The 8,848-nt window shown below is 39.8% G+C and overlaps 1 long non-coding RNA gene across 1 annotated transcript; it reads right to left on the bottom strand.

The window, feature by feature from the left end:
* Positions 1-1,045: 1,045 nt before the first annotated feature.
* On the bottom strand, positions 1,046-8,247 carry LOC140746673 (uncharacterized). The gene is made up of 3 exons (XR_012102801.1): positions 8,121-8,247; positions 7,895-8,021; positions 1,046-1,246 (listed from the first exon to the last, which is right to left on the bottom strand). It is a non-coding gene; the product is annotated as an uncharacterized LOC140746673 (long non-coding RNA).
* Positions 8,248-8,848: the final 601 nt, after the last annotated feature.

Consider the following 8,848-nt stretch of genomic DNA (forward strand, 5'->3'; position numbering starts at 1 on the left):
TTTAATATTTATTACAGAATTATTGCTAATGAATTATGTTCAAAATAAGTTATATAAAATTAGCAATACGTTTTAAATGAATTCTAGAATTATAAAACATTCAGAAACAATCCAAATTACATATAATAACATGTTTATTGAGTCTCATATAAATTTCATCCGTAAATTGCAACAAGGATATTTTATAGATGGCAAAGAAATTATAATTATTAAGTTTTAAGTTATAAAACGTTTAACATTGTTTTAAATATAAATAATTATATTATATTAAAATTTACTTTAATATAAACAATTATATTAAGTTACCATTATAATATTTGGAACCAAAATACATAGATTGATAAACTTGCAAACTTACAATTTATAAAACTTGCCACTAGATGGCGCTATTTTATATTATTTTGTAACATACTTTATGTAATACGCATTATTGAAGTAATATAAATAATCCGAATAATTACAGATATATGTTTGTTTCTCTTATCATTTTAGCAGATGCGTTCATTTACCTACCCTTTTTTCTATTCGATATATATCATAATTATCATTCGTAAGGAGTAAACTCCAATCGTGCGTCGTAGCTGACACACACACACTTTTTTTGATTATGGGAACACCTACCCAGGTCCGCAAGATTAGTGCAAAAAGTCCGGCTATTATTTTAAATGGAGAAGCAATCGATAGAGTGCCAGAGGCACGTAACCTTGGGGTGGTCATCGATGAACACCTCAGATTCGAGAAGCATAACTTAAACATTGTACGTAATTGCTATTATAGACTAAAAACTTTATACCGCATAAGAAATTACCTAAGTGTAACCTTGCGCATTAACCTTTGTGAAGCCCTTGTTCTTTCTAAGTTCAATTACGCGGATACTCTCATTGGGCCACGGCTTCTAGCACGTACTAAAAAAGTCATCCAACGAGTACAGAATGCCTGCGCACGTTTTTGTTTTAATATCCAACCTGGCTGCCATGTTACTCCGTACATCAATACCGCTAACATATTAAAAATGGACCTTCGCAGGCAATTACACCTTGCCACACTTATATTTGGTATTATAAAAAATAAAGAACTTTTGTATCTATTTAGTAAGCTGGGGTGGGCTAGAGATTACTTAAAAGATGGAACCCAATCAGCTCCGGATAAATTGTGGTACCCGTCCTATTGCTCAGCTGCTTTCAGGGGCAGCTTCAGGTACAGCGCCACGAAGTGTTGGAACAACCTGACTCCTCCTCTTCGTAGCCTGAAATCATTAGGGAGTTTTAAATATAAACTTAAAAATTTACTACTTAAGGAACAAAGAAAATAATATTGACTATTTGGCTTATTTATTAGAAGTATAGTGTTAGGGTCCTGGGACTTAAATGAGAGAGTGGACTGTATTTTGCTGGTTTAATAGGCCTCTTAATTACATTAGGGTTTCCCGGTCAAACAATATTTAAATAGAAATCGTCCGTGGCCGTCGGAGGTCGCAAGCGTGAGTGATGTTCGGCTCGTACCACCACCGCACCGCCCGCGCCGATGACGTTGCCCGCCTCCTCCGCCCGCGCGTCTCTTCCCGTGCGTGTTACGTAGGTATCTTAACATGCTCCCCGGGTTGAAGCGATGAAGAAGACTTCAAAACTCTGGAAGGGGGCAAATATTATTAAAGGCTCGACGAATTGTGCCTCTCCTCGTCCTCAGTTCCGCGACTCTACTGATGCCGTCGCTACCAGGATAGAGCTGGATGACGCGCCCCAAAGACCACAAAAGGGGTGGAAGATTCCGATCCTTTATTAAAACAAGCGACCCAAGTTTCAGTTCGTTGTTGGATTTTTGCCACTTGACCTTTTGCTGCAACAGACTGACATATTCCGTGGAGAACCGGTTCCAGAAGTGCTGCTTGATGAGCTGAATTCTCTTATATCGCTCCAGACGAACTATGTTGGTGTCAGGCACTGCTGGCTGAGGAATGGCCAGAAGTGAGCGTCCAATCAAAAAATGACTTGGTGTAAGAGCCGTGTAATCGGAAGGATCAGTGGCGAAAGGAGTAAGAGGGCGAGAATTTAATATAGCCTCTATTTCGGCGAGACAGGTTGCCATCTCTTCGTATGTAAAATGAGTTGTTTGTAATATACGCTTAAGGTGATATTTCGTGGAACGAACAGCAGCTTCAGCTAAACCATTGAAGTGGGGGGTGTAAGCCGGCACAAATTTAAAGTCGATGCCTTCCTGAGCTACGTGACCTTGAAGATCGGAGTTTAAAAGGAACTGAGCCAACTCGTTACTAGCGCCTACGAAATTGGTACCATTATCGGACGTGATGGATGATGGTACACCACGACGTGATACAAAACGTTTTAATGCGGCTATAAACGCGTCGCTGGACAACGCCGTGACGAGCTCGATGTGACAGGCCTTGGTCGAATTGCAAATGAAGATTGCTAAAAAAGATTTAATAAGTTTGCAACCTCTTCCTTTGCGATCTGCTATCAACACCGGTCCCTCGTAGTCAACTGAACAATGTAGAAATGGATATTCTAAATTCGTTCTCGATGTGGGCAACTGCCCCATGATGGGCTGAACTGTTTCAGTTTTGAACCTGAAGCAACGAATACATTTGTGTACAATATGTTTTGCAAGATTCGTGCCACCTAAGGGCCAATAAATCTGTTTTAAAGTTCCTAGAAGAAGTTGAGGTGGGGCATGTAAATATTTAATATGGAAATGATGAAAAGGTATTTTGGTGAAATGATGTTTACTACAAAGAATGATGGGGCGCTTGATGTCGTAACTATAAGGTGAATTATCTAATCTGCCACCAACTCTCATGATATTATTTGAATCTAAGAATGGAGTTAATGAAGTCAATCGATTTTTCTTAGGTAATGATTTGCCAGCTTTAAGAATAGCATATTCGTCAGGAAACATTTCAAGTTGTGCTTTATGTGTTATTAAATTTAATGAATTTTGAAGCTCATGAACTGTGAGACAACCAGTTAACTTATTATTTTTACTTCTACAGTTATGAATGAATCTCAGTAAATATGCTATTATATGTTGCAAATGAGTTAATTTTGATTTATTTTTCATTAGGTTAGTTATGGGATCGGCATTAGAATGATTATCAAGCGCGAATGAACACATAATCAACTCAGGTAGATCGTGCTTCACATTGGGCATTTTAGGCCACTCAGTTTCGTCTTTAGTCAGAAAAGACGGTCCTGACCACCAAAGAGACGAACTGCTGATTTGGTCAGCCTTCACCCCGCGAGAAACAAGATCCGCCGGATTATCCTTCGACGGTACGTAACTCCACGTGTAACTTTCGGTGCTCTCTTGAATTTCGTTAACTCTGTTACGAACAAAGGTTTTAAGATGTGCTGGTGGTGTACTTAACCACCCCAGAACTATGGTCGAGTCACACCAGAATTTACATGTGATAATGGGTATGGTTAATGAATTTAAAACTTTATTACACAACCTTGCAGCTAATAACGCTCCGCAAAGCTCAAGACGAGGTGTCGTTGTGGGTTTTATGGGAACTATTTTACTTTTTGAGGTTAAAAGGTGTACCTGAATCGACCCTGAGCTATCAACTGAACGCACATATAGGCAAGCTCCATAAGCCCGCTCTGATGCATCTGAAAAAACATGAATTTCATGACTTATGGAGTCGTCTGCGAGTACCCAGCGAGGAATCTTTAAATTATTTAGAAGTGGCATAGTGTTAACAAATGAAAGCCATATGTTTCTTAAGTATTGCGGAACCTCTTCATCCCACGAACACTTTTCAACCCAAAGTCTTTGCATTACAATTTTGGCTTCTACAATACAAGGATTTACAAGACCTAAGGGATCAAAAATTTGACTGATGACTGATAATATTTGACGTTTTGTAATTTTATCATTATGTTCAATATGTATGGAAAATGAAAGTGTGTCTGCATCACAAATCCAATGGAGTCCTAATGTTTTTGAAGATACGTTGTCAGTACTTGAAATATTTAAAATATTATCTGGTTCAGTATAAGGTGAAATTTGATTAAGGATGTATTTACTATTTGATTGAAACTTTCGTAAGTTGAATCGGGCTAACTTTAAAGTTGATATAACGCCTTCACATATTCTAATTGTATCTTCGATAGTCGACGCACCGCTTATGTAATCGTCAACATAAAAATCGCGTTGAATTGACCGCTTCACGTCACTATCGGAAGTACTACATGCTAAAGAAACTAAACATTTAGTGGCCAAGTATGGCGCTGAAGCTGTACCGAAGCTCAAAGTATTTAAAGTATAGGTTTTTAAAGGATGTGATGAATCATACCTAAATATTATTTGTTGAAGGGAGCGTTGAGACGGGTTCAGTTCAATCGCTCTGTACATTTTTTCGATGTCCCCGGTGATGACGTATTTGTGCTGTCGAAAACGTAACAAAATGGAATAAAGGTCCTCCTGTACAACTGGTCCGACCATTTGAATGTCGTTAAGTGACACACCTGTATCGGAAGCTGCCGAAGCATCAAAAACGGTTCGAAGCTTCGTAGTAAGACTCGACTCGCGAAGCACGCCATGGTGAGGAAGAAAATAATTAATTTTATATTTAAGACTGCCAGACGAAGACTCTTTATTTTCAGTCATATGACCTAAGCTTTCATACTCGCCCATGAACTCCATGTACCTGTCTTTAAAAACAGGTTCTCGCAAAAACTTATGCTCCAAGGAGAGGAAACGAAATTTAGCTCGTTGAAACGAATCGCCTAAGACCGAAGGGTCCTCCTTCAGCGGCATTGTTACAACGAAACGGCCATCGTCTTTGCGAGTAGTCGTTTCTAAGAAGCTCTGCTCACAGGCACGTTCCTCAGAAGATAAAGAGTGCTTGGCTGCTATGGTGTCCAATTCCCAGAAACGAGTTAAGTCTGGATTGGTTTCCTCGTTTACAAAATTGCAAACTGCAGGAGAAGACGGTGACTTAAGGCGGGGTACATACCCAGACACCAACCAACCCAATTTCGTTTCATATAGTTTAGGTTGATTTTTACCTAAATCGATGGAATTGTTACATAAGACTGACCAAAATACATCGGCCCCTACTAAGATGTCAATTTCTGACGGGACATTAAAAGAAGGGTCAGCTAGACTTATTCCCATTGGAAGAGGAATATGGTCTATGTCAATAAATGAAACCGGCAATGCTTTAGTTATTTGCGGTAAAATAAGACAATCAATAGTCATGCTATAGTCATTATAGAACGACTTTATAGTAAGGCTGCAAGACTGTGTAATAGATGAAGTATTATTGTTGATACCTGTTACTGTGGAGCTCGTAGTACGCCGCGACAAACCCAGCTTACCACAGAGTGATTGAGTAACGAAGTTAGCCGTGCTGCCATTATCGAGTAACAGCCGAGCCGAGCGCACGTCGTTCGCGCCGGCGACCACCTTCACGAGCGCTGTGGACAGCAAAATGTGCGCAGGAGTAGTATACTGTTGCACATTCTTTGAATTTGCAAAATTACTAACGGAAGGCATAGGCGGCTCAGAATGCACTATAGGCTCATGTATGTGTAATAATGTATTGTGCCTTTTTTTGCAATATTTACACGGTACAAGGTTACATTTATTTTCTAAGTGCCCTGGACGTAAACAATTAAGACAGACCTTTGAATCTTTGGCCTTTTGTATACGACTTTCTATAGGTAGGGCTCTGAATGTGTCACAGGCAAAAAGATAATGATTTTGATTACAAATTGGGCACGCTATTGATTTTTTATGAAATTTATTTAATGATTTATTTAAATTGTTATTATTTGTTGCTATTAAGAGATTGGTATTTGATTTATGAGACTCGGATTTATACGTTTTACCTTTACTTTCTTGCAATGTTTCTAATAAGTCCGCCCTGTTATTGAGAAATGTAATAAATGTTGTTAAAGAAGGTGGCATCTCGAGAGTATTTCTGTGTTCCTCCCAAACCCTGTGAGTAACACTGTCAAGTTTTTCTGCCATCATGTGGATAATTAATGTATCCCAATATTGAGTCGGTTGGTCTAAAGTTGAAAGTGCGCGAAGGTTTTTATTAGTAACATCTATAAGGCGACGAATACCAAAACATGACTCACTACGCATATGCTCAACATTAAAAAGTTCCCTGACGTGATTATTAACGAGTAATCTTTTATTGTCATATCGGTCGCATAATAATTTATACGCGGCCTCATAATTATCGGCTTTAAAATCTAAATTGTCGATGACCAACAATGCACTACCTTTAAGAGATGCGCGCAGATAATGTAATTTACTGATATTATCCATGTCTGATCTCGAGTGAATTAAAGAAACAAATGTATCCCTAAACTCTAACCAGTGTTGATAGTGACCGTGAAAAACGGGTAAATCTATTTTAGGCAATCTAACGCAATTGGATTTAAGACCACCTGCACATGCGTCCTCGAAGCCCGACACGGAGCCGTCCCGCGCCGCCTCGGTGGAGCAGCTGGGACGCGCGCCCAGCAGGCTGCGCGCCTCTGCCACGAGTTGGTGATATTGCGTCTCAAATTCCTCTCGCTCATTGTTCTCGTCGTCAGACGATTCGGACATCACATCGATTGCATCCTGTAATTGATCATATTCTGCGTATAAGGCATCGAATTTATTAAAGCGGCTTTCTAAATCTAAGAGTTGTACGGTAGTAGGCCGGGCTATTGTTTTAAATTCATCAAGATATTTATCAAAAATAGTCATCTTGCCCTTCATACAACTACGCTTTCTAATAAGCGATTTCAATTCGGAAGCCATTGCAAAAAAGGGTCAAATTAAATAAAAGGTGCGTATGAAAAAATGGAATGCAGCGCTCGAAGCGATAACAAAGAAAAAGATGCGTTAGCGATAAGTACTTGCAAACACGTGCCACATGTTCCGTTGTTCGGGCGCTAAAAAACAAATTGTGCGCTAATGCAAGCTTTATGGCTATAATATTTTAGGCAATGAAATTAACATTTATGGTTTTAAATGTGAAATAATGGAAAAGAAGTAAGAAATTGAGTAAAAGTGAAGAAATGGTTTGTCTCGCAGAAATAAGCTGGCTGATTATTATTTTTATAATAAATTGTTATAAATAAAATTGGAACGACTCACGAATGACCAATCCACCAAACAGTAAAACGTGGCTTAATCCTTTGTCTTAAGTGGCGATCGCTTGGAATATTCCACGGGTCCAAAGTCCGTTGCACGTGGACGACTTGTTTTCTCGAGCGTAGGTGTGCGGTTGCTAAGCGAAGTATCCTCGATGACACGATGATAATGAAGAGTGCCTCGAAGCTCCTCCACAGCTGAAGACCACAACTAAAGTGCTTCGAGATTTGAAGTTGCACTGACCGTTAAATCCGCGTTAATTAAGACGGCGAATCCTGAAGGACCAATGTTAGGGTCCTGGGACTTAAATGAGAGAGTGGACTGTATTTTGCTGGTTTAATAGGCCTCTTAATTACATTAGGGTTTCCCGGTCAAACAATATTTAAATAGAAATCGTCCGTGGCCGTCGGAGGTCGCAAGCGTGAGTGATGTTCGGCTCGTACCACCACCGCACCGCCCGCGCCGATGACGTTGCCCGCCTCCTCCGCCCGCGCGTCTCTTCCCGTGCGTGTTACGTAGGTATCTTGACATATAGGAAAGAACAATAACATTATATATTAACTCACACACACATGCACGTAAATAAAATATCAATACATTTATACATATTTCCCTACATTTCATTTTAGAACTTTTATTTCATTCATTAATTGAGGATACTACTTGTTATTATCATTTACTTATGTAGGCTATTATTGTACAATACAATGAGACCATATAATTTCTAATATAATTATCACAAAGCGTAGTCTACTTAATTTATATTTTAACTTACCTATAGATTGTGGCTCATAGACAGGGAGGCAGGGTTCCATTGTTCGACGTGGTACTAGTATGAACTGGCAGCTCATCATGTTATCGTCGATACTGTAGGTACGAGTACATCTGGCTCGATTTGTTTCCTGGAAATAATGATAGGTAGTGTTCCATGACGCCTTGTATAATTTTTCGTTACACACAAATTTTAAATTTACCGTTAATAATAAAATGGAGGTACTTACCGTGATACCTGAGTGTCTCACGTGTCAGAAATATACAGTAAATTGTATTAATACGGCACCATTAGCAAGCACGCGGACAGCCGTCCGATCAACATTACGCCACGGGGTTAACTGAAAATCAGAGCCAAGACGCAGTCTACCTGCTCATGGCATTCTCTGAGTTTGTCCCCATTCACGTTTGTTGCAGCACATAGAAGTTTAGTTATGTATTGTATTTTTATTTTTTATTTTTTTTACTCTTACATTTTTATAAGGATTCTGTCTTATTTATATACTTATACATATTGTCTTATTTTTTTAGTAACTAGTCTTATAACCGTGTTTTTTTTTTAATTGTTTTGTCTATTTGCAATTGTACTGTGTGTTGCAATATGCTTGAATAAAGTATTTTCTTTCTTTCTTCTTTCTATGTGCTGCACCAGGATCTGCCGCTCGGGCTGCCATGCTGGGCATTCCTCGAGTGTGTGCTGCGCAGAATCCTGGGCATGTCCACAATGGTGGCACTGTGCTGAGGCCTCCCTACCTATTCTGTGCAGGTACTCACCGAAGCAGCCATGTCCGGTGAGTACCTGTGTCAGCCGGTAGGTGACGCGTGTCTTCCTGTGCAACCATGCTCGGAAGCTGGGCAGAATTGCACTTACCGCGCGCTGGCGCGCACCCCGTGGCTCTTGGAGCCGATCACGCCAGCGCCTTAGGGCGCGCCAGCCGGCTCTCGTGCGAAGCACTTC

Source organism: Epargyreus clarus, unplaced genomic scaffold (genome assembly GCF_041222505.1).
Source record: "Epargyreus clarus isolate Ecla_fem2 unplaced genomic scaffold, WU_Ecla_fem_2.2 ptg000013l, whole genome shotgun sequence".
Taxonomy (NCBI): domain Eukaryota; kingdom Metazoa; phylum Arthropoda; class Insecta; order Lepidoptera; family Hesperiidae; genus Epargyreus; species Epargyreus clarus.